We start from the raw sequence: 26,165 nt of genomic DNA, 5'->3' as shown, positions 1-26,165 counted from the left end.
GCACTCACGCAAGCATCACACACATGCAGACACACCAACATCCACTGCCTCCACTATGTCCCCCTCCTCCTCGTCTCCCTCCTCCCTCCCAGTCTTGTCTACACTCACACCTGCATGCACTACCTCTACAGCCACTACGTCCCTCTCCAGCACACCCACCACCACACCACGCTCACGTGCAGTTACCACCCCCATTACCATTCACACGTCCCCTGTGTCCTCTCCCAGTGTGTCTGTGACGCCCCCTCCCAAGATATACAAACGCAGGCACACACCCACCCAACAGTCATCCACCACACGACAGCCTCCAGCGCATGCACCTTCACCCAAAGTCACCAAACATACACCTCCTACAACCACCACCTCTTCTTCCACTCCCAAACCCCCTCCAGCTACCCGTCCCAGTGTGTCCAAAAAACTTTTCCTGTCCAACCTTGACCTCTTTCCCACACCTCCCCCACCCCGTCTGTCTCCTAGGTCCTGAACTAGAACCTCAGCCACACCATCTCCGGAACCAGTGGTACCTGTAGTCATCGGAATCTGGAGTGCACCGGCCACCAGGGCAGCCAGTGTGGCATGGAGCCACAGCACAGACAGTCCCCCACCTGTGAAGCGTCAGAAGTTGGCCAGTGCCCGACGGGAGAGGGGGAAGACTCCAGCCACCAAAGCTGCTTCCAGGGGTACAGGTGGGAGTGTGGAGTCAGCTGTGACACCTTCCAAGGTGGGGAAGGGCCACAAGAAACCCGGCAAGCCTGGGAAGAGCAGCACGGTGGAGAAGACCGCCATCATCCCCGCTGCCCAGGAGGCCAGCACCAGCCCAGCTGCCCAGGAGGCCACCGCCAGCACCAGCCCACCTGGCCAGGAGGTCACCGCCAGCCCACCTGGCCAGGCGGCCACCGCCAGCACCAGCCACAGCCCCACTGGGCCATGAAGGACCGCCAGCAAAAGCCCCGCTGGGCCATGAAGGACCGCCAGCAAAAGAAATTCCGCTGGGCCATGAAGGACCGCCAGCAAAAGCCCCGCTGGGCCATGAAGGACCACCAGCAGCTGAGACCCTGCAATGGAGACCGCCATCTCAAGCACCGCTGAACAGGGCACCGCCGCCTCAAGCACCTCTGAACAGGGCACCGCCATCTCAAGCACCGCTGAACAGGGCAACGCCGCCTCAAGCACCGCTGAACAGGGCACCGCCGCCTCAAGCACCGCTGAACAGGGCACTGCCGCCTCAAGCACCGCTGAACAGGGCACCACCGCCTCAAGCACCGCTGAACAGGGCACAGCCATCTCAAGCACCGCTGAACAGGGCACCGCCGCCTCAAGCACCGCTGAACAGGGCACCGCCATCTCAAGCACCGCTGAACAGTGCACTGCCGTATCAAGCACCGCTAGCCCATGAGCGGCAGGGGCACTGACGCAACTGAGTCCGTCACGGGGTGAATGATGCACTCTGGGCACCATGCCCCCTCCAGAACCAGTGGAGACTGTCATCCACTACCTCTGTCCTTAGCAGGATGAAGCACTCTAGGCACAAAGCCCCCTCCAGAACCAGTGGAGACTGTCATCCACTACCTCTGTCCTTAGCAGGATGAAGCACTCTGGGCACCATGCCCCTCCAGAACCAGTGGAGAGATACATCCACTACCTCTGTCCTTAGCAGGATGAAGCACTCTGGGCACAAAGCCCCCTCCAGAACCAGTGGAGACTGTCATCCACTACCTCTGTCCTTAGCAGGATGAAGCACTCTGGGCACCATGCCCCCTCCAGAACCAGTGGAGAGATACATCCACTACCTCGGTCCTTAGCAGGATGAAGCACTCTGGGCACCATGCCACCTCCAGAACCAGTGGAGACTGTTATCCACTTGTGAGACTGTGGCTCTGCACTCCCCATGATTGGACAGTGGGCAACCCACCCACTGTAGAGACTTGAGAGACTGTGGCTTTGCACTCCCCAGGATATGGCAGTGGGCAACCCACCCACTGTAGAGACTTGAGAGACTGTGTCTTTGCACTCCCCAGGATTAAACAGTGGGCATGTGGCCCCCTCGTGGATTTGGCGTCATGCACTCAAGCGACTGAGGTGCCGCCCCTTTCCCTCCCCCTGAGGTGCCTGTTTAGTTGCTGTCTCATGCCCCTGCAGTGTTCTCTCCGTCATGGTCGGGGATCTTGTGTGGGCCTCGCCCATACCGTGTGGTCCCAGTGTTCCACGGACTTTCTTAGTGCACTACCTGGACTACTATGCTTGGTATATATTATGTATATATATATTTCTGCCTACTTGCTTTTAATATATAATATATTACAATGGTTACACTCAATTTCTATTGTCTTTGCATTCTTCTGAGGGGTTTGGGAGGTGTAACTGTGATGTATTGATATGCATTAGTGTGTGTGTTGTAGTGGGTGAGGGTGGGGGTGTTGCGTGTGTGTGTCCCTGTTTTTTCCCTCCCCCCTCCCCTGAGTCGTAGGTGCAGTACTCACCGTGGTCTTCACCGCCGGCGTTCGTGCTCCTGGTAGAGGAGCAGGAAGACTATTGCAGGTAGAATTTGGAGTTCCGGATCCATGGCGTCCTCGTGGGGTGTGTAGAGGTGAGCGTTTTTCCTTTGGGATTCCTGTTTCCGCTGTGTTTTTATCCGCGGTGAATCCACCCCGGAAAAGGTGGCGGATTGGCATAATAGTGTGGGCGGTACATTGTCTCCCGCCTGTCTGTTGGCGGTGACCACCAAGCTGTTTGTTTATACCGTCATGGCGGTCGGAGTGTTAAAGTGGCTGTCTTTGTTGGCGGTTTCCGCCACGGTCATAATTGCAAATATTTTATCGCCGCTTTAACACCGACCGCCAGGGTTGTAATGACCACCTTAGTGTTTTCCTACACTCCCAGTGACCTTCTACACACTACACTAGGCCTGGGGTCCATTTGTGGTTCGCATTCCACTTTTGGAGTATATGGTTTGTGTTGCCCCTAAGCCTATTGTCTCCTATTGCATTCTATTGTGTTCTACAGTGTTTGCACTACTTTTCTAACTGTTTACTTACCTGAGTTTTGGTTGGTGTGTATATTTTGTGTATTTTACTTACCTCCTAAGGGAGTATATCCTCTGAGATACTTTTGGCATATTGTCACTAAAATAAAGAACCTTTATTTTTAGTAACTCTGAGTATTGTGTTTTCTTGTGATATAGTGCTATATGATATAGGAAGTATAGTAGGAGCTTTGCATGCCTCCTAGTTCAGCCTAAGCTGCTCTGCTATAGCTACATCTATCAGCCTAAGCTGCTAGAACACTACTAATCTACTAAAAAAGGATAACTGGACCTGGCACAAGGTACAAGTACCACAAGGTACCCACTATAAGCCAGGCCAGCCTCCTAAACCAGTGTCACCATGGTGACTGAAAAACTGGTGGCTCCTGAGCAATACCTACTTGGTGACTCACACCCACAATACTGTGAGCCACCCCATGCCTGTTGTTGATCTCAAGTGGGAGGTGGGGTGGAGTTTACTGGTCCTAAACAAGTTGTAGTGTCCATAGACCTACCAGTAGAGTGTCTATCGGGGAACGACTTGGGAGACTTCAGCTTGGGTTGAAGTGGAGTTGGAGGCCCATGCAGCCATGCTGGGCATTCCTGGGCTGGGCATATCTGCTTTAACAAGGGGTCAGGCCAAAAGGCAAAGGGAACAGAGAAACCTGGATCCTGAAACTATGGACTAGGAGCATCCCAAAAGCACAGTTAGGAAGGGTAAGAAAATATCCCCTATCCCTCCCTCCACTGATTCCACCTTTGAGCAGGAGGAGTCAATTCCTTGGACAGAACCTACACCTGAAGAAGTTCAAGCTGACACAGTTGCACTCTTAGATGCAGGGGGTCGTGCCAGGGAGGATTTAAGTGTGGCACAGCAAACCTGCCCCACATTTGAGGGTTTGAGACAGCAAGCTGTCAAAGAAGAAACAGGGGATGTCAGTGGCACCCACAGGGTGTACTGGGAAAACAATCTCATGTATTCAGAAACAAGGTAACCCAAACCTGGTGCCACCAGAAGATTGGTCATCCCTCTGCAATACAGAGAGTCTTTGAAGACTTTGGCATATAACATTCCCCTTGCTGGGCATCTAGGGCAAACTAAAACATGGGACCGACTGGTCCCTCACTTTCACTGGCCTCACATGTCAGAAGATACCAAGGAGTTATGTCGCTCCTGTGTTACTTGTCAAGCCAATGGCAAGACAGGTGTCACTCCAAAGGCCCCCTTAATCCCACCGCCAGTGGTTGGGTTACCCTCTGAAAGGTATGGGTTGACATTGTTTGTGCCCTTGACCCTCCCACAGCTTCTCGAAACAGATTCATACTGGTAGTGGTGGACCACCATGCCACCAGATATCCAGAAGCCATACCTCCTAGGACCACTACAGCTCCTGCAGTAACCAAAGCCTTACTGGGAATCTTTTCCAGGGTGTGTTTCTCAGAAGAGGTTGTATAAGACAGACATAGCAACTTCATGCCTGCGTACTTGAAAGCAATGTGGAAAGAGTGTGATGTAACATACAAATTTACTGCTCCTTACCATCCCCAAACAAATGGGTTCGTTGAGCATGTTAATAAACCACTCAAAGGCATGATTATGGGGCTCTCTCAAAAACTCAGGAGTAGATGGGATGTCCTCTTACCATGCCTTCTCTTTGCCTTCAGGGAGGTACCCTAAAAAGGATTGGGCTACAGCCCCTTTGAACTCCTTTTTGGTCACCCTGTTAGGGGTCCATTACCTCTTGTCAAGGAGGGTTGGGAGTAACCCCTGAAGCCCCCTAAACAAGATATAGTGGACTATGTACTTGGCCTCAGATCAAGGATGGCTGCATATATGAAGAAGGGCAGTAAGAACCTCCAGGCAAGCCAAGAATTGCAAAAGCAATGGCATGACCAGAAGGCTATCTTGACAGTGTACCAACCAGGGCAGAAAGTGTGGGTCCTGGAACCTGTGGCACCAAGAGTACTCCAAGACAAAGACAAAGGGAGTAGACCTCACATCATAGTGGAGAAAAAGGGTGAGGCCACTCCAAGAAATCCTCTCAGAGTACTTCATGTGAACCGCCTAAAGCCCTACTATGAGAGGGCTGACTTAAACCTGCTCGTGGCCACTGGTGAGGGACAGGAAGAAGAGAGTGATCCTCTCCCTGACCTCTTTTCTAATTCTGCAGCTGATAGTTCAGTTGAGAGGGTGGTCTTAGCAGATTGCCTTTCTCAGTCTCAAAAGGAAGACTGCAGAAAACGTCTGGGACAGTTCTCAGAACTGTTTCCCTTACCCCTGGTCAAACCACATGGTGTGAACACACCATTGATATAGGGGACAGTCTGCCTGTCAGAAATACAATTTACAGGCAACCTCATCATGTAAGGGATTGCATCAAAGCAGAGGTGCAAAATATGCTTGACCTGGGAGTCACTGAGCACTCGGATAGCCCCTGGAAGAGAGATGAGGTTTTGTGTTGACTATAGGGGCTCAATACAGTAACCAAGACAGATGCTCATCTAATCCCCAGGGCAGATGAGCTCATAGATACACTGGCATCTGCCAAGTATCTCAGCACTTTTGACCTTACTGCAGGCTATTGGCAGATTAAGTTGTTAGAAGATGCTAAACCTAAGACAGCATTTTCAACCAATGGAGGGCACTACCAATTCACAGTAATACCCTTTCGTCTGAAGAATGCACCTGCCACATTTCAGAGGTTGGTGAATACAGACCTCCAAGGTCTGGAAGCCTTTAGTGCAGCATATCCAGATGACATAGCTGTCTGTAGCTCCACCTGGTCCACCTATGGAACGTTTTGGAGGCTCTGCAAAAAGCAGGCCATACTATCAAGACTTCAAAGTGCCAGATAGGGCAGGGGAAAGTGGTTAATCTGGGATACCTAATAGGTGGGGCACAGACTCAGCCACTACAAAAGAAAATTCAAACCATTTTGGATTAGACTCCCCCTACCACCCAGACCCAGGTCAGAGCCTTTCTAGGTCTCACTGGGTATTACAGGAGGTTCATTAAGAACTATGGCTCCATTGTTGCCCCTCTTAATGACCTCACCTTCAAGAAATTGCACAAGAAGGTATTATGGACAGCCAGCTGTCAAAATGCTTTTGAGGAACTTCAAAAGGCTTTGTGTTCTGCATCTGTTCTAGAGAGCCTAAACTAAGAGGGCCAAGATCAACCAGTAGCTTTTATCAGCTGAAGGTTGACCCCCTGAGAAAAGCATTGGTCAGCCATAGAGAGGGATGCCTTTGCTATGGTCGGGTCATACCTCTTTGGTACTCACTTCATTGTTCAAACAGACCGCAAACCTCTCTTATGGCTTAAGCAGATGAAAGGAGAAAACCCAAATTCTTGAGATGGTCCATTTCCCTACAGGGTATGGATTTTACAGTGGAACATAGACCTGGGAGTAACCACTCCAATGCAGATGGACTCTCCAGATATTTCCACTTAGACAAGGAAGACTCATCTTGGCAAGGTTATCCTTCTTGTCCCTCATTTTGGGGGTGGGGATAGGAACGTACCCTGTTTCTTGGCATGGTTGGGAGGGAGGAGCAGCTGGGAGGTGGGAGCGGTGGCCGAATGGGGGCGCGAGGAGGGTGGGGCCGTAGGGACGCAGTGGGGGAAAAGAACAGCTTAGAAGTGTGGAGAAGTGTGGAGAAGTGTGGCTTAATGGTTAGAGAGGCAGACCCTGAAGAAGAGATTTGGCTCAAGACCAGGGTTCAAGTCCCGCTTAGGCAGGTCTTGGGCTCAATTCCCCTTGACCAGATAATTCTCGCCTCGGTGCCTAATCTAATTCATGGGTCCCACTCTGCAACTCTGGGCAATAGCTTGCTTAATCTCCACAACGGCCCCAACAGCGCTTGGATGCCTGGCTTCACCCTGGGGGTGCTCAGGAGTGGGCACCTCACAGGGAAAAGCCAGGAGGGGTTCCATAGCTGTATGAGTACAGCGCCTTGAGACCCTAACGGGTGAGTAGTGCGCTATACAAGTGCTAATTTACAATTATTATTTTTTTTTTTACAGAAGAGCCAAAAACGGGCAGAAGGCGCGCAAAGGCACAAAGAAGGAAAAAAGGCTAAACAAGCACAGAAAATGGCACAAAGTAAGGGAAACAAAGGAAAAAAGCTAAACAAGCACAGAAAATGGCACAAAAACAAAGACAGATACAAAACAACACACAATACTTACAGAAACCCACTAGACACCAGGGATGAAGCACATGCGGGTGCCTGCAGGTGGTGGAGGGCCTCAAACTCGCGGCAGCAACGAGGGTGGCGTAGGGGGCACAGGCACAGTCTGGTGGAGCTGCGCAGCATGTGGAGCGAGCTCTGACCTTAAAAGCAGACCCGGGGTCACTCTGAGCACTGCGCAGCGGCCACCATTGAGAAGGGGAGGTGAGAGGGAGGACCAGCTTGGAGGCGGGAGTGGTGGGCAAATGGGGGCACGAGGGGGGGCCGCAGGGACACAGCGGTGGGAAAAGAACAGCTTAGAAGAGCTGAAAACGGACAGAAGGGGTGCAAAGGCACAAAGAATGAAAAAAGGCTAAACAAGCACAGAAAATGGCACAAAGCAAGGGAAACTAAGGAAAAAAGCTAAACAAGCACAGAAAATGGCACAAAAACAAACACAGATACAAAACAACACACAATACTTATGGAAACCCACTCGACACTAGGGATGAGGCGGAGGCAGGTGCCTGTGAGTGGTGGAGGGCCTCGAACCTGCGGCAGCAGCGGGGGCGGGGTACAGGGCACGGGCACAGTCTGGTGGAGCTGCGCGGTGTGTGGAGCGAGCTCTGACCTTAAAAGCAGGTCAGGGGTCAAACAAGACAAGCATAGGATTTTCACTATGTATGTGTTCTTGGTATGGTACTGCCGGAGAGGACAGTACTACATGGGGAACGGTATTTGTTAGCATAGGCAGTGTTACTATTGAAGGTACTCATGTAAATACAAGAACATGGAGCTGCTCCACAGATGATTTGAGCATGAAATTAACTGTTAATTTTTGCACTGTCACTTCAATACTTCGTAGAAGCATCCAGGGGAAAGTGGCATTTCTGGGGGTGCACCGCTGCTTGTCTGCTGTTCCCACAGAGCACAGCGAACATAAACTACCTGGAATTAGTTCAGATGTCAAGCAGCACAAATATCACTTATCAAAGAATGGCTCAGAGGAGACAAGAATACAGTCTGGTGAACATTAGATCAAAATCTTACAAAAAGCCCCCTGGCAGAACTCAACATCAAAATCAACTGAGATGCCGTAACTTATACATTTCGTGAATCATTAGAATTACTTTAAACATCTGGGACCATTCAACTAGAATAAGGGATTTACCCCCCGCCCTTCACCAATGACTCATGTTGTGGTTAGCACAGATTTTTCTCTGGCCCTCGAGAGGCAGTGCCTCTAAAACTTGAAAACCAGAGGATGCTATTGGCTCTGTGATTTCTACCACAATAGAGTAATCCAATCATTTTAGGACATTATAGCTGCCTCCTGTATGCTGGAGAAAGAAATATATAATGACTAAAAACGTAAACATTGGGTCTCTCAGCTGTAAGTAAAGGAGGCAGCCATACATCCATTCACAACCTTTGAGAGTTTCCTTCAAACTCTCGAACCAACAAACCCTCTAATTCTAGGCTCTATACCCTACTCTACTTGAAGCCCCCAGATCTTGTAAACACTTACTAAGCCGGCTGGGAGAGATACCTAGATATTCAACTAGTCCAGGGACACTCGGATGCTATAATCTTCCATTCCAATAATTTTGCACAACATACACAGGGCAGAGACACACTTTATACAATTGTATACATACGGCACTGGGCCCCAGTTAGATTACACTTGAGATCCTGCTAGAGACACTGTGGAAGCCCAGATACCATGTTGCATATCCTTTGTTCATGTACCAAACTTGAAGATTTTTTAACATCAATACTATCAATTATAGGAAAAGTTAAGGGGATCAACTTTGGCAAAAACACAGTTTCTGTCATTCTGGGGGTTTCGATAGAGGGCACATACCCACTCCACTCCTGTAAGGGGAAGAGATTCTCTCAATTATTGTTGACTGCATGCAAACAGATTTCGGGTTATGGGGAAGAACCCTGGCCCCTACTGTGGAATTTTGGCTTCAGGGACCGTGACAGATGATAGCCAATTAAAAAGTTGTGTATGACTAAAAAAATGAATCACCCAAATGTACTAAAATGTGGGACTTACTTCTATCGAGCCTGAACAGAGACAATAGAGGTGGAACATGCCCAAAGAGGTTTGGGTGTAGGACTCCTGGACATGGAAAGATACTATGGAGAGATGGACCAAGCATACCCGGAAAAGGGACGCAAAACTTAAACAGAGTAAAGAGTCATCAACACTGACTGTGCACTGATACAGGAGACGACTCAAGTGGGGGGAGGGGGGTTTGTTTCTCCTTACTTTTAAGGTGGCATCACCACCTGACATATTACATGCTAATAAAGACTCTGCGCCGCGTGTGATTCCTCTGAAGAGTGAGCCAAGGGTTCAAGTTTAATAGCCGTTCAAGCCAGAGGCAAAGCGTGATTTAAACGCTCATTTACAGTATCAGTGGGTGAGAGTGCCATGCCGCTCAACTTTGAACATTCCCCCCAGATTATATACCTAGAATTATTTTAGAGTACAGAAATTTGAATGTACACATGCGTGCGAAAATGTTAACAATATTGGACTGAATATAGTTTAGGAAAAATATAAAATGACTTTAAATATTTCCAACTGTATTCTTTAGTTAAGCTTAGTACTTGCTTCACAGTCCCAAAACCACAAAGAGCCCGAGCTGTAAGTGGCAATATTAGTTTGTGGCTTGCACTGTAGGGCAGGGAGTATCTGAGGGTGGGGACTTCAAAGCGCTGCATACTCACTAAACGCCTGTGGGCTTCACGGCACACGTAGCTGAGACCAGTGCCCTCTTCCTTGCCTTCAGGAAGCTGACCTGTCAGTTCCCACAATAATATTGTTGGATTCAGCATTCTGAGTGCACGGTTACAATGTGGATGGTCTGCACTGGCATCTTGGAAGGTAAATCAATAACCACTAAACAGCTCTGTGGAAAGGTGGCTGCCATCCAGGACAAGCGTCCTTTGGTCCATGTACACCTTGTCATGGCCTGTAAAAGTGAAGGAATTCACACTATAGGGATCAGTGCTGCCGACTTAACTATGACATTTAAGGTTGCTGCCAAATCTCAGACACAGATTGATGAAGACAACTTGATGGCAATAGAAGCGACACTGAATGGAAAACTCTCCTGATGGCTTTCCTTCTAGGTATGCGTAGACTTTCACCAAATATAAAGTGCCCACGTTATCTACACCACGTGTGGGTGATACACATATAATGTGCCCGCAGTATCTACACCACGTGTGGGGGATACGCATATAATGTGCCCACGGTATCTACTCCATGTGTGGGGGATACACATATAGGCCCTCATTCTGACCCTGGCGGTCTTTGACCGCCAGGGCGGAGGACCGCGGGAGCACCGCCGACAAGCCGGCGGTGCTTCAATGGGGATTCCGACCGCGGCGGTAAAGCCGCGGTCGGACCGGCACCACTGGCGGGGTCCCGCCAGTGTACCGCGGCCCCATTGAATCCTCCGCGGCGGCGCAGCTTGCTGCACCGCCGCGGGGATTCTGACCCCCCCTACCGCCATCCAGATCCCGGCGGTCGGACCGCCGAGATCCGGATGGCGGTAGGGGGGGTCGCGGGGCCCCTGGGGGCCCCTGCAGTGCCCATGCCACTGGCATGGGCATTGCAGGGGCCCCCGTAAGAGGGCCCCTAAATGTATTTCACTGTCTGCTGCGCAGACAGTGAAATACGCGACGGGTGCAACTGCACCCGTCGCACAGCTTCCACTCCGCCGGCTCGATTCCGAGCCGGCTTCATCGTGGAAGCCTCTTTCCCGCTGGGCTGGCTGGCGGTCTGAAGGAGACCGCCCGCCAGCCCAGCGGGAAAGTCAGAATTACCGCCGCGGTCTTTCGACCGCGGAACGGTAACCTGACGGCGGGACTTTGGCGGGCGGCCTCCGCCGCCCGCCAAGGTCAGAATGAGGGCCATAATGTGCCCACGGTATCTACACCACATGTAAGTGATGCACATATAGTGTGCCCGCGGTATCTAGACCACGTGTGGGTGATACACATTGGGTGATACACATATAATGTGCCCGCGGTATCTACACCACGTGTGAGTGATAGACATATAATGTGCCCGCGGTATCCACACCACGTGTGGGTGATACACACACACCCAATGGAAAGGGCAGATTGATTTAAGTAAAGCAGCTCTCCAAGGGTTGTGTTCTGCACATGATGACATCAGTGCTCCGGTGTGAATGACACGGCAGCGATACTGGTGGCCATGGTTACTTACGGATGCCAAAGGAAATACGTGCAACCATGTAACACCTGTCAACAAGTGAAGAACGCTCCTGCTCCAAGACCAGCACCTAAAGCCCTCAGTGTCTCTTCCTCAGTCATGACGGCCGCTGTCAGCAGCCAATCAGGATCACCGTGGATCAGCCGAACCTTGCCGGAGAGTCCTGCGCCGTAAGAGACTCTGTAATTCACTCTGTGCATCACAGCGGCCTCTTTACTCAAAGCCTCGCTTGCTGGGCTGTTTCCATCATTCATGTTTAGCTGTGAACTGACCCTGGCTTAGGACGTCCCTGGTAGACACGCCATGCTGCTGATGCTACTGAAGGAACCGCGCAGCATCTCCGCAGTAAGATGCCCTGGGCTGGGATACAGAGTACAGTGTTTGTTACAAGCCGCAGCTGCTACAATTGTACACACAAACACACGGCATACAATACAGGACTCCCGTGACAGAGTGAGTGTCGCTTTTGTAAACACCCTTCATAGTGTCACAGGAAGCAGAGCAGGTGGGAGATTCCTCACACTTTGAGTAAAAAGCCGTGCAGCGTGCATGGTCTTTCTCTTTCTAAACACCCCGGCAGTGTAGTAAAAATGGTGCAGTGTGCAGACTTCCTGTGCATTGCAAACACCCCTCGCAGTGTAGTAGACAGCAGCGCAGTGTACACAAACCTCCGCTTTTTAAATCCCCTTCATAGTTTATTAAAAAGCAGTGCAGTCTGTCAGTGTGCAAAACAGAACAGGACAAAGTTGCACAGTGTGTACATTTCCTCTGAAAAATACTACATGGGGTGTGGTAGAAAGCAGTGCAGTGTGCACAGGTTTCTCAGTGTACTATTTACAGTGTAGTAAAACGAAGTACCGTTTTCACATAATTTGTACTGCAGTAAAGTATGAATAGATAGTACAGTAAAAAGCAGTGCACAGATCCCTCAGTGCAGTAACATGCCATGCAGTGTGCACAGATTCTTTATAGTGCAGTAAAATACAGTGCAGTGGGCACAGAGTCTTTATAGTACAGTAATATGCAGTGCACACAGATTCCTCATAGAGCAGTGAAATGCAGTGAGGTGCACAGATTTCTGATGCAGTGTGGCATGCAGATTTCTCATAGTGCAGTAAGATACAATGCCAGGTGCACAGATTCCTCACAGTGCAATAAGATGCAGTGCAGTGTGCACAGATTCCTCACTGTACAGAAAGATAAAGTGTAGGAATTACAGATTACTCAGTGCAGTAAGATGCAATGTGTATATATGTCTCACAGTGCATTGTGCACAGATGCCTCATAGTGCAGTAGGAGGCAGTGCAGTGTGCACACTTTCCTCACAGTCCAGTAAGATGCTGTGTTCACAGATTTCTCATAATACAGTAAGATTCACTGCGTACAGATTCCTCATAGTACAGTAGGATGCAGTGCAGTGGCACATGTACCTCAGTGCAGTAAGATGCAGTGCAGTGTGCACAGATCCTCCACTGTACAGAAAGATAAAGTGTAGCATGCACAGATTCCTCAGTGCAGTAAGATGCAGTGTGTATATATGTCTCACAGTGCATTGTGCACAGATGCCTCATAGTGCAGTAGGAGGCAGTACAGTGTGCACACTTTCCTCACAGTCCAGCTAAATGCTCTGTTCACAGATTTCTCATAGTGCAGTAAGATGCAGTGACTACAGATTCCTCATAGTACAGTAAGATGCAGTGCAGTGGCACATTTACCTCAGTGCAGTAATATGCAGTGCAGTCTGCTCAGATTCCTCAGTGCAGTAAGATGCAGTGTGTATATATGTCTCACAGATGCCTCATAGTGCAGTAGGAGGCAGTGCAGTGTGCACACTTTCCTCACAGTCCAGCAAGATGCTGTGTTCACAGATTTCTCATAGTGCAGTAAGATGCAGTGCGTACAGATTCCTAATAGTACAGTAAGGTGCAGTGCAGTGACACATGTACCTCAGTGCAGTAAAATGCAGTGCAGCATACAGTGATTTTTCATAGTGCCATAAGATACAGTGCAGTGTGCACAGACTACTCAATAGTTTAGAGTCGCCTTTTTCTTTATTCTCACATATGATTACACCTTCAAATATGTGCGTTCAGCATTTCTGCAGTACAAAAAACTATTTTGTTCAAGTAGACTAAAGTTTGCTGCATGCATCACAAGAATCTAGCCCGCGTATAGGGGACACATGACCCATGACTTTTAGTTTACTAAAAGCATTGCCATAAGAGTAGGAGTGTTTCTCAGTTTGTTTAAAAACTCACTTTTAATAAATATATTACTAAACCACGATGTGGTAGCAAACTGTCATCTGCACACAGTAAATGTCCCAGAAATGTCCAAAAACCATCACATTAACTTGCAGCTTCACTGATAAAACTATATAGTGTATTAGCAATCTGTAAAGTATTCTGGTATGTTTTCATCCTATTAAAATATATTTTCATCACACAGAAATATAAAAAATGGGCTTTCACAACTACTGAAATATATTTTGAAATGTTTGCACAGTTGAAAGTTTAAATGTTGTGCGTTAGGAAAAACCTAAAACCCTATATCCTTTTTTTTACACTCTAAACAGCAGGTCACACAGTTCAACTTACAAAGTCCTGGAACGCTGCAGTCAGAAGGAAAATTCATTGTAAGACAAACTGGCTTTGACCTCTGTGCATGAACACAGAGCAAATGTGACATAAGAACAAGACTTAAAGACACCTTTTATTGTTCCTCCACTTTTCAACTGAACAGAACACCTGTTCTCTGTCAACTCGCCAGGAGCGGCGAGTAAGTCCTAAAAATAGCTTGACCTGATCAAATAAGACTTGCCATTGCGAGTGGTCGAGTAGATTTTACAAACTGAGACTCCAGAAGCTGTCAGTCTGCTCTTTATATAAATATACAAAGTAAATCTCCGGAAGCCGGCAGTCTACTGTTTATATAAATACACAAAGTGAATCTCCAGAAGCTGGCAGTCTGCTCTTTATATAAATATACAAAGTAAATCATCAGACGTTAGCAGTATACTGTTTATATACAAATACAAAGTGAATCTCCGGAAGCCGGCCGTCTACTGTTTATATACATATACAAAGTGAATCTCCGGAAGCCGGCAGTCTACTGTTCATATAAATATACAAAGTGAATCTCAACAAGTTAGTCCTGTTTAAATAAATATACAAAGTGACTCTCTGGAAGCTGGCAGTCTACTGTTTACATAAATATATAAAGTGAATCTCCAGACCTGGCAGTCTAGTGTTTATATAAATATACAAAGTGAATCTCCGGAAGCTAGCCGTTTACTGTTTATATAAATATATAAAGTGAATCTCCGGAAGCTAGCAGTCTCCTATCTATGTAAATATACAAAATTAGTCTCCAGAAGATGGCAGTCTGCTCTTTATATAAATATACAAAGTGAGTCTCCAGAAGCTACAATCTACTCTTTATATAAATATAGAAAGTGAATCTCTGGAAGCTAGCAGTCTACTATTTATATAAATATACAAAGTGAATATCCGGAAGCTGGCAGTCTACTGTTTATATAAATATACAAAGTGAATCTCCGGAAGCTAGCAGTCTCTTATTTATTTAAATATACAAAATTAGTCTCCAGAAGCCGGCAGTCTATTGTTAATATAAATATGCAAAGTGAATCTCCAGAAGCCTGCAGTCTACTGTTTACATAAATATATAAAATGAATCTCCAGAAGCCGGCAGTCTCCTGTTTATATAAATATACAAAGTTAGTCTCCAGAAGCTGGCAGTCTACTGTTTGTATAAATATTCAAAGTGAATCTCCAGAAGCTGGCAGTCTATTTTTTTTTTAACATCTTTTTTATTAAATCATGGCTCAGTACAGTACAGCATTGACGAATATGGTCAAGAAACACACCTTGGTCACAGGTATCATTTTCCATTGGAAAAATCATGTCTACATAGTTTATCACCACAGTTGTCAATTCTGTTATTCGTAACATGCCTTATATCTCTGCATGCAGCCACTATCCCCACACAGTGGTCTCCTCCCTTCCCTGTTCACATCACCACCCTAGGCCCTTTCCCTACAGTCCTCTATATTCATCCCACAGTGATCATATCTTATCAAATTTCCGGGGGCAACCCCTGCCCTGGTAAATCACCCATTCCATGTGATGGCACCAGTCCATGTTTCTCTCCCAACTTTGGACTTCTGGCGGCTCCGAGGCCCCCCATAATCAGGCAATATCCTGTTTGGATACCTCCGCCGCTAGCATCAACCAAGTCTTTAGATGTCTTGGCCAGTTCTCCTCTCCTGAGATCTGGCATATCAGCCACCTGGGGTCCCAAGGGACCGTGAGTCCCGTAACCCGGGTCATAATGTGCACCACTCTCACCCAAAACTGTTGTATCACCGGACATCCCCATAATATATGAAAGAATGTCCCTACCTCACCACATCCCCTTCGGCACAGATCTGACTCCCCTTTTCCCATACAGAGTAGGAGGGTTCTAGAATAATATGACCTGTGAAGGATTCACAGTTGTATGAGGCGGAATCTTGCGCCGATTGCCACCTCTCTTGGGCTCTGAAAGGCGTCTTCCCAGTCATCATCCTCAATTCACCCTGTGTCTCGCTCCCATGCCTTCCGAAGGGGTTGCCCCATGTCAGGTGAATTATTCATGAGTTTTTTTTTTATAGATTAGGGAAATTGCTTTCTCCAGTATGGGGTCCATCAATAGGCGATCTTCTAACGGGGAGAAATTGGGGATTTGCTCCCCCCTACGGAGATGTCTCCCAATTGCGTGACCTAGTTGGAGGTGTTTAAAACTCTCAGAGGGTACCAGGTCATATTTAGCTTGTAGGTGTGTCAGCGTGATTATGGAGCCCCCCCTCCAGACATCTCTGAGCTTATCTATGCCCAGCAATCCCCAGGCTCGGAAGTCCTTTAGTGTACGAAGTTGGCGTAGCTCGTCACTACACCAAAGTAGCGTCTCGGCCGTTAGTTTACCGTCCTAGCCTCAATATTTAGTGGCCTCTCTCCATGCCCTTACCACCGCTTGTGTGTGAGGTGGCAAAAAGCCCTTCCCTTCCCGGGAGTAGAGCACCGAGGGGTGTCCCCCATCTGACATTGACTCCCTGTCTAACCTGTAGGCTGGCTCACCTACGTCCGCGTACACCCAGTCTCCCACAGAGAGAAGCTGGGCCGCTTGCATATTAGGGACTACTATTTCCCCCTCATATACTCCTTTCTGCAGTTTCATCAGGGAGATCCGTGGACTTCCTCCCTGCCACAGGAGCCTATGTAGTTCACTGTTGAGCTTTGTAAAGAAGTCAGACGGTCCCCTATACGGGGTATTTTGGAACACGTAAAGCAGGCGAGGCAGAGACATCATTTTAAACATGGCGGTTCGGCCCATCAGGGACAGAGGGAGCTTTTGCCAATCCAGAACATCTGCTCCAAGTCAGTCCTGTTGTGGATACAGGTTCCTCTTGAGGAACTCAGTTGGGTCCCTCGTAACGAGGATTCCCAGATACGAGAACCCCTCAGCGCTCACCGGGGCCAAGCATTGTGCCGGCAGAGAGATGTCCTCGGCTGTCAGAGGAAAGACCAGGGACTTGTCCCAGTTGATCTGATACCCGGAGAAGGTACCAAAGAGCTGAAAAATGTGCAGTAGTCTATCTATGGACTGGCGGGGCCTCGTGATGTACAAGAGAATATCATCAGCGTATAAGGATATTCGGGCTTCTCCCCAGTGCCCCTCGTGTATGCCCCATACCAGGGGATCCTGGTGTACCCATGTGGCCAGCAGTTCCAGTGCCAGGGCATACAACCATGGCGACAGGGGGCAACCCTTCCTAGTTCCTCTATGAAGCGTAAATGGGTGGGACAATACCCCATTCACCCTAACCTGTGCCCGAGGAACAGTGTAGAGCAGCTGGACCCAAGCACGGAATCCGGGTCCAAACCCCAACCTGGTTAGGACAGCATGAATATAAGACCATACGATGATTTCAAAAGCTATTCTGGAGTCCAGCGAGAGCACCACTGCCTCCTCTGCCCCCGGGATCCCTGTAGTGCTCAGGATCCCATACAGGCACCTCAGATTCAACCTAGTGCTTTTATGTGACATAAAACCAGTTTGATCCTTATGTATTAGTTTAGTCATGTCGGGACGCAGTCTGTTGACCAGAATCTTTGCTAAAACCTTGACTTCTGGGTTCAAAAGGGAGATGGGACGGTCAGAGCCACAGAATGTCGGGGCTTGCCCTCTTTATGTAGGACCACAATGGTGGCGAGTCTCTGGTCCTCTGGAAGAACTCCCTCCTTCCTATCTGCCTGAAACATTTCCAGCATATGGGGAGCAAGAATATCTCTCATGCCCCTAAAGAGCTCCACTGGGAGTCCAATAGAGCCTACTGCCTTGCAAGATGCAATCTCCCTAAACGCATGTTGCACTTCTTCCACTGTCAGTTCCTGATCTAACAGCTCCCTATCGGACCTTGACAACTCCTCCAGCTGGAGATCTTGCAATAGTTCCTCACATCCTCTCAGATAGTGGTCGTCTGGGAAGAGTATATACGTTCATAATAGGTGGCAAAGGACTCTACTATGTCTTCACTCTTTGAGCACCTTATTCCCCCTTCATCACAGATCTCCGCAACCCAGTTCCTGCTGCTATCCCTTTTTTCTAGCCACGCGAATAGCTCACTTGCTTTGTCTTCGACTTCATAGATCCGCCTTTGCATAGTTTGTTCATGGGCCCATGCCTCATTGGTTCCCAAGTCTTGCGTTTCTTTTTTGTTTATGTCGGAGCCTGTGACACTTGTGTGGGTCAACTACCCCTCCCTCAAGTGTTGCCGCTTCTGGGTCGGAAACTTCCCCTTACAGAGCCACATACCTACTATGTTGCTCCTTTTTGTGGCCCTCTACCAATGCCTGGGCATGCCCCATGAGTACCATCTTAAATGCTTCCCAGAGAGTACTAGCCGAATGTACTGTCCCACAGTTTTCAGAGAAATATCGCTTTGACCCTTCCTGGTCGGAGGACCCTTCCTCTTTTTACCACCACGGGTTGAGTCTGGACATCTGTGTCGAGTCCCACGAGGCTCCCCTTAGCATAGCCTCCACCGGAGAATGATCGGAAATTCCCCTCCCCAGATGTGTCGTCCCGTGGAAGCTACCTACCCAGGAGTGGTGTGTGAATAGATAATCAAGGCGTGAGAAGCTTTGGTGACATGCAGACAAGTAGGTATATTGCTTTGCACCTGGGTTATGGGCTCTCCACAGATCTGTTAGACCCATTGAGTCTGTAAAGGATTTCAGTAAGGTCTCTCCCCCAGCCCCTCCCATCTGAGTTGACCGGTCCAGCATCGGGTCTATTGTATCATCATGTCCCCCCTAAAATTAAAGTCCCCGGGGGCAACTGCAGCAGCAGTGCCCCAAGGGCCGGAAAAGTATCTGAGTGCAGCACAGGGGGAATGTATACAGAGCACAAGTTGATGACCCACCCGTGGCAAGTTCCAGATCGGGCCACAAACCTGCCCAGTGGGTCGGTCCATATGGGACTGGGAATAAACGCCACTGCCTTCCTTAGTAGGATTCCTGCGCCTCTCGAAGCGGCCGGGAAGCAGGAGTGTGCCAACATGTAATACCCCATTCTGTCCATGGCCTTATGGTGATTTCCCTTCAAATGCGTTTCTTGCATGAAAACTACATCTGGTGTATGTCTCTTGATGTACTGTAGGACTAGAGTGCGTTTAATTTTATTGTCGATGCCATTTATGTTCCACGTCATGACCTTTAGTGGCAACACCTTAGTGTCTGTCATGGCGGATCCAGTGTATTCGCGACTCATAACCAGTGGTCCCTGTAGACTAATCTCCTTCCTAAACCTCCCTGCCAAGGCTATTACTTTTCTCCTGAGTACCAGTAGATAAACATTAACAATTGTGAAATAGCTAACCCCCCCAGTTCCCAAACTCGATCCTCCCCTCCTTACTACCCTGCATAGTAGGCTCAGAACTGCCCACCCCCCAACTTGCAGAGTGCCTGTCTCAGCAAATGTAACAAGAAATGTGTTAAAGGCTGGCTGGCCCAGCTCAGATATGCTAAACGGTGGCCAGATAAATCTTATCCTGTCGGTTTAATCAGTCAGTTTACTTTGCAACATCCTTCCCGCTGTCCTCGGTATCCTAGCCTGGTGGTCTGTCTCTCTCCGTTTCCCCAGATTACCCTGGTCTTGGGGCAGTCCAGGAGCGCTAGCTTGTCATTGAGTTCTCGTGGGCTCTCCTTACCCTTTCTCCCGGATTCAACTGACTCTCTGACGTCAGCCTTCTATCCAGTCCCACGCGTCTGCTGGCGAGGTAAAATAAGAGGATTTGCCCTCCGCTAGCACCCGGAGCCTTGCCAGAAAGAGCATCATATATTTGAGTTCCTTGGCATGCAGCGCTTTTTTAACTTCGTCAAAGCTGTGGCGCTGTTTCTGCACTTGAAGTGTGTAGTCCGGAAAGAACCTAATAATCACATTTTCGTAGTGCAGGTCCCCATGGGTGTGAGCCACCTGTAGAATGGCATCCTGATCTCGGTGGTTGAAAATTCTGGCAACGATTGTTCTTGGAGGTGCCCCCGGTCTCGGGGTCAGCCCAGTGTCCAATGCACCCTCTCCACCGAGAAGAAGTTCGACAGTCTCTTGGGGCAGAGGATTTTTAATATAAGATCTTCCAAAAAGAGGTCCACACTTGCTCCCTCTGCACCTTCCGGTACTCCGACTACCCTGATATTGCTCTGTCTTGCGCTGCCTTCCTGGTCCTCCAGCCTGGTCCACATTGTTGCACGTTGCGCAGTAAGGGTTCGCACTTGTTCTTCCAAGCTCTTGGAGGTTGACCTAAGTGTCTGTATGTCGGATTCTGCTATGGACATCTTGTCCGCCATCTTCTGTAGATCCACGCGCAGCAGGGAGACATCCACCATCACTGTGTCCAACTTAGGCTCCAGGGTGGACTTGAGATCTGAGATTGCTGCCATTATAGCTCCCAGCGAAGGTTCCGTTGCACCAAGTTCAGCTGAGTCTTACCCCGACGAGGTCGAGGCTTGCTTGGTTATTGCATAGTTGTCCATTTTGTTCGATTGCTGGTGGCCGTGGGTTTTCGGCTTCACCATGATCTATGGCAAAGCGGACCTCTGTCCCGCCTCTCCGTGATGACTATTTGCCCCCATTTGCCTCCTACGTCTTTCAGACTCTCATGAGCCTCCATGCTTACTCTTCTATTTTGAAGTTTCTCCGCTGTGGAGGCCGCAGTCGATCGTGCACCCCCCTATAGGCTCCTCCGTTACAGACTGTTCTTTCCAGGGAGGCCCGGACGTAGGACTTCTAGACTCCCTCACTGCACCTTTCATCCACTACCAATAGTGCCCGTCAGCAGCACCCAGACGAGGGGGCGCAAGCACATCACTCCCCTCTGTCCCCACTTCGGGCTTGCTCTCCTCTCTGCTTACCCTAGATGGTTGCCCTGCTCACACTCTCTCCCGGCAGCCAGGACATTGCACTTGTCTCACAGGCCTCTTCAACTCCTCTACTCCTCCCAGGCCGCAAAACGCTTGGTGCCTCCCCCGTGGGTCCAGCCGAGCCCCTTCGAATTCTCATCCCCCAGCCCCAGGACTCTCCTCTTCTCGCTGTTGGCTTCTCCCTGCCTGCTCTGCCGATCACAGCCCCTCCGCCAGCAGCACAGGCTCACACACCGCTTCGCTCCCAGGATGCAATGCACCTCCTCTCTCGACGGGGCCTCCCAGGCTGTTTTCGAGCCCCACAGGGTCCCGCACAGCAGTCGCACACTCAGCGTTTCGCGCACTTTGTCGTAGGGCAGGATATCGCCGGATTATGTCTGGATTATAGGAGTTTTAATTTGCAGAGCTCGCTTAAATGGCAGCCATCTTCGCATGCACCAAGCCACGCCCCCCTGGCAGTCTACTGTTGATATAAATACACAAAGTGAATCTCCGGAAGCTGGCAGTCTACTGTTTAAATAAATATACAAAGTAAATCTCCAGAAGCTACAATCTACTATTTGTATAAATTTACAGAGTGAATCCTCAGAAGCTAGTCGTTTACTGTTTATATAAATATACAAAGTGAATCCCTGGAAGCTGGCAGTCTCCTGTTTATATAAATAAACAAAGTTAGTCTCCAGAAGCTGTCAGTCTGCTCTTTAAATAAATATACAAAGTTACTTTCCAGAAGCTGGCAGTCTACTGTTTATATAAATATACAAAGTGAATCCTCAGAAGTTAGCAGTCTACTGTTTATATAAATATACAAAGTGAACCTCCGGAAGTTAGCTGTCTACTGTTTATATAAATATACAAAGTGAATTTCCGGAAGCCGGCTGTCTACTGTTTATATAAATATACAAAGTGAATCTCCAGAAGCTAGCAGTCTACTGTTTATATAAATACACAAAGTGAATCTCCAGAAGCCAGCAGTCTACTGTTTACATAAATATATAAAGTGAATCTCCACAAGCTGGCAGTCTCCTGTTTATATAAATATAAAAAGTGAATCTCCAGAAGCCAGCAGTCTACTGTTTATATAAATATAAAAAGTGAATCTCCCATAGTTAGCAGTTTGGTAATAGGTAATTTGTGTTATAGAAAGACTGTCTTTCAGAACAAATCAATATCTAACTGATTATTCATGTCTTAACTTCTGTTCAGGTGTCACAGTAAAGAGCAGTGTCAGGTGGAAAGATTAATTCTCCTGCAAAAGCCTCAAAGTGAAGTAAAGTAGAAAGGTGGTTGTCTTCTGTTAACATTACTTACTTTGTGAGTAAAATGCAGTGCAATGTGCAGAGATTCCCTCATTTAATTAAAACCCCTTCAGTGTCTGTGAAAACTGATTCAGTTCATAAATGTTTCCACAGTAAATGCCCCTCGTAGTGTGAGTAAAAAGCAGTGCACAGATATTCTCTACTCTAATCACTCCTTTTAATGTGAGTAAACATCAGTACACCTTACAGATCTGTAGGTACCTCTCAAAATGTAGTAATAAGCAGGGTTTTGCACACAGACATTCTCTTTTGTAAACACCCCTCACTATGTTGTAAAAAGGCAGTGCAGTGTGCCCGGTTTTCCTCCGTAAATGTCTCTGATAATGTGGTAAACAGCAATGCACTGTACACAGATTTCCTCCTGTTATGGCCCTCATAGTATATTTAAACGCAGTGCAGTGAACAGATTCATCAAAGAGCAGTAAGATGCAGTGCAGTGAACAGATTCCTCACAGTGCAGCAGGATGCAGTGCACAGATTCCTCACAGTGCAGTAAGATGCAGTGCACAGATTCCTCACAGTGAAGTAAGATGCAGTGCAGTGCAGATTCCTCACAGTGCAGTAAGATGCAGTGCATAGATTCCTCACAGTGCAGTAAGATACAGTGCACAGATTCCTCACAGTGCTGTAACATGCAGTGCACTGTGCACAGATTCCTGAGTGCAGTAAGATGCAGTGTAGTGCACAGATCCGTCAGTGTAGTAAGATGCAGTGCAGTACAGACTTCTCACAGTGCAGTAAGATGCAGTGCAGTGCACAGGCCCTCAGTGCAGTAAGATGCAGTGCACAGATTCCTCACAGTGCAGTAAGATGCAGTGCACAGATCTCTCACAGAGCAGTAAGATGCAGTGCAATGCACAGATTCATCAGTGCAGTAAGGTGCAGTGCACGGATCCCTCAGTGCAGTAAGATTCAGTGCAGTGCACAGACCCCTCAGTGCAGTAAGATGCAGTGCAGTGCACAGATCCCCTCTTTAACACAAATGATGACCACAAACACCCCCAGGGTGGGAAGGAAAGCCCCCCAGAGGTCCCCGGATAGAAGAGCCCAGCTCAGCCCGGCTCCTGGCAGAGATTTCCTCCAGGATTATTCAGTCTATTTCTACAAACACAGCAGAAGGTGCTGACAATCTCCTACCTGAGCAAAAACCTGTGCAGACATTTCCAGGCTCTCTCCTCCTCCTGGGGCTGGGGGGGGGGGGAGGTGCAGATCTGGGGTCTGAGGGGGGTCTGTGAGGGTCTGAAGATGAAGATAACTGCACAGACAGACAGGGGTCCTTCCTCCTCTGCAGCAGGCTGGGCACAGAGGGAGAGGCCGGAAGTGACGTCAGCATCCGCTGCCGGTGCTGTCTCTGCCGCCGCTGACCCGGAAGAGGAAACCCTTCTCCCTTTCATACAATGTGCTCAGTGGATTTCATCAGCAGGCGAGGAGCGCCCTCTGGTGGCCGCTGACGGAACCGCCGCCTCCAGGCTCCTGCAGGGAGTTGGAAATGTCTCCTTGTGTTTTATTAAATATATGAAAATCTAGCAGCTGCTGCATTTAAACTGGAAAGAGTCTTTCTGATGTTCCTGTTTATGGGGGTAATTCTTTAATAGGGATGAGGATCCTCAAACAATATTGCAAATCCTTTACCCCAAATTAAGTTTTCCATTTCTCTGCTGCTTTGTTGCCTCCTCCCTCCCTTCAAGGGTTCGCTCTTGAAACAAAGAAAGAAGTAGATTGTACTCACACATGGGACAGAACCATCAGGTTTGACCCACACAGGGATTTCTCGCTCAGCGGATGGTGTCGTGAACATGAGTGAGCGGTGCCGGGTCTGAAGGACGGAGGGGGTATTTCACCACTAGAAACTGTTGGACTCCTTCATACATTCACCACCTTTGGCCATGTTTTGAGATTTTTCAAAGGCCCGGACATGATTCTTCAATAAGGCTTTCTATAAAATTGTTTGTTTTCATTTTTAACATTGTTTACTTTAACTATGAGTCATGGATCATAAAGGCAGCTCTTGAACACATTTTACGGTGATTTCTGCTTATATTTTTAGTGTGCAGCCACATAGCAGCTAAGTTTTCATTATGCTTACGTGGGACATTCCCATTATTTCAATGTTTCAATGAGTTACATTTGATTGCCACATGTGAGTCTCTGAGCGATACTCTCAGCCCTGCCAAGTACCACGCATCAGGAGTGAGACTAACGCATTTTCATATGGTGGTCCGCATCACTCATTAATTATGCATTTTAACACTTTGCCCACTGCAGGCTGTGTCAGGGTGAAGCAGGGTGACCATGGCCATCGGAGCTGCATTTAATTACAATAGCGCAGTATCTGAATGCTCAGTGAGGGGCAGCCATGCAGTGACGGGGCTGCACAGTCAGTTCCTTGCGCCAGGGACGACAGGAGCATTGTGAGCCTTGGAGTCGCCCACGGACCAGTCTGCTCTGTCATCATGCCCACGCCGGTCTCCGAAGAAGGTGCTTCCAGTTCCAGCCCACTGCGCCCCACCTCCGCACAGCAACCAGCTTACCAACCAAAGGGGGGCTGAGAATGGGGTGATAGGGACTAACACAAAAGGAGCTTTGGGGGCCAGAGGTGAGGCCTGATCTGTCATCGCACCCACCACAGCGGGCTTCTGAAGACGGTGCGGCCTGGTGCCGGAGTTAATTACTGGACAAGATGGATGGTGTTTGACCTCGACCTGTGCCGCTGCCCAGCCTCGTGCCATGTGTGGGTCCTCTGGGGTTGAGTGCAGTCATAGGCCAGCATAACTCTGAGATCAGGTGCCACACCACTATATAAGCTCTTCTCACCAATGTCACTACTCATGAGAATTTATTCCAGCAGCTCTCTGCAGCCAGGGAGCATGACAGACTCACAGAGTCAGAGACACTTCAGCGACCCATCAGCAGCAGACTTTAATTTTCCAGCAGCATCACTGTGACTCAGAGACAGGCTTGTTAAGGGCCAAAACTTAACGCTGCTGCATATAAAAGTTCCTGATAAGGTCAGAGTTTGTCCACTGGCATTTTAGATTTGCCATAGTTTACTAGTACAAAGGGTTATCTCTCTGCTGCAAAGAATGTGTACCATGTTGCATATTCTCAAAACTGTATTTTATGAAGTCGGATACCTGCGAGTTACTTTTCTCAGAAGAGATCTTTTTCATGGCACCTGAGAGCTGAGGGATGGAGAGTACTTTGTATAACTAACATGGGTCAAAAACAGCTGGCAGTGGGGCTGAATTCCTTGTGTGCCCAGCAGTTATCAGGCAACAATAGAGATGTCAAGGTAACTCTGGTGAATAATATTCCTGCTAGAGCAAGATCAGCATTTAGTTTAGTGGCAGTTTTCACTCATCATCAAATAGTAGCGCAGAGGGTTAATATGCCTGCTGCAAAGAACATGAACCCCTCATATTCTCAGAACTGTATTTCATGAGGATAGCTGTGAGATGCTGCTTTTCTCACAGAAATCCTTTTGTTATTTGTGGAACTTCTGCCCCACTGCATCTGGTGTTGAGCTGAGGGGGTGGAGGATGCTTTGTATTAATAACGTGTTTAAACCCACCTGATAGTGATGCAGAAATCCTTGTGTGCCCAGGAGTTTTCAGGCAACAATAAAAATGTCAAGGTAACGCTGGTGAATAGTGTTCCTGTTGGAGCGAGATCAGCTTGTGTCTAGTGGCAGTTTTCACTCATGATAATATAGCGCAGAGAGTTAATACGGCTGCTGCAAAGCAGGTCATTGCTCTTCCATTTCTGGTGCTTTGCAGCAGTTTCAAGATCTCTTAGAGTTTCTTGTTACTCAAATGGGTGTAATTTCTGATATTAATTTGTTTCCTTGGAATTCAATGCTTGATTTTGAATCTGAGAAAGTGTCACATTTGGTCAGTGAATGTCACTTATAAGTA

At 48.4% G+C, this 26,165-nt stretch overlaps 1 protein-coding gene across 1 annotated transcript in view; it reads right to left on the bottom strand.

Annotated features, from left to right (window-relative positions):
• Nucleotides 1-23,554, bottom strand: part of LOC138287277 (zinc finger protein 436-like) — a 36,839-nt gene extending 13,285 nt beyond the window's left edge. The window contains exon 1 of the mRNA XM_069227638.1: nucleotides 23,389-23,554. The gene's annotated coding sequence lies outside the window, so the exon portion shown is untranslated. The remainder of the gene's footprint in view (nucleotides 1-23,388) is intronic.
• Between the last annotated feature and the right edge of the window lie 2,611 nt (nucleotides 23,555-26,165).

Source organism: Pleurodeles waltl, chromosome 4_1, assembly GCF_031143425.1.
Source record: "Pleurodeles waltl isolate 20211129_DDA chromosome 4_1, aPleWal1.hap1.20221129, whole genome shotgun sequence".
NCBI lineage: Eukaryota > Metazoa > Chordata > Amphibia > Caudata > Salamandridae > Pleurodeles > Pleurodeles waltl.
Note: the sequence above shows the minus strand (reverse complement) of the source record. Positions and strands in the feature narration are given on the sequence as shown.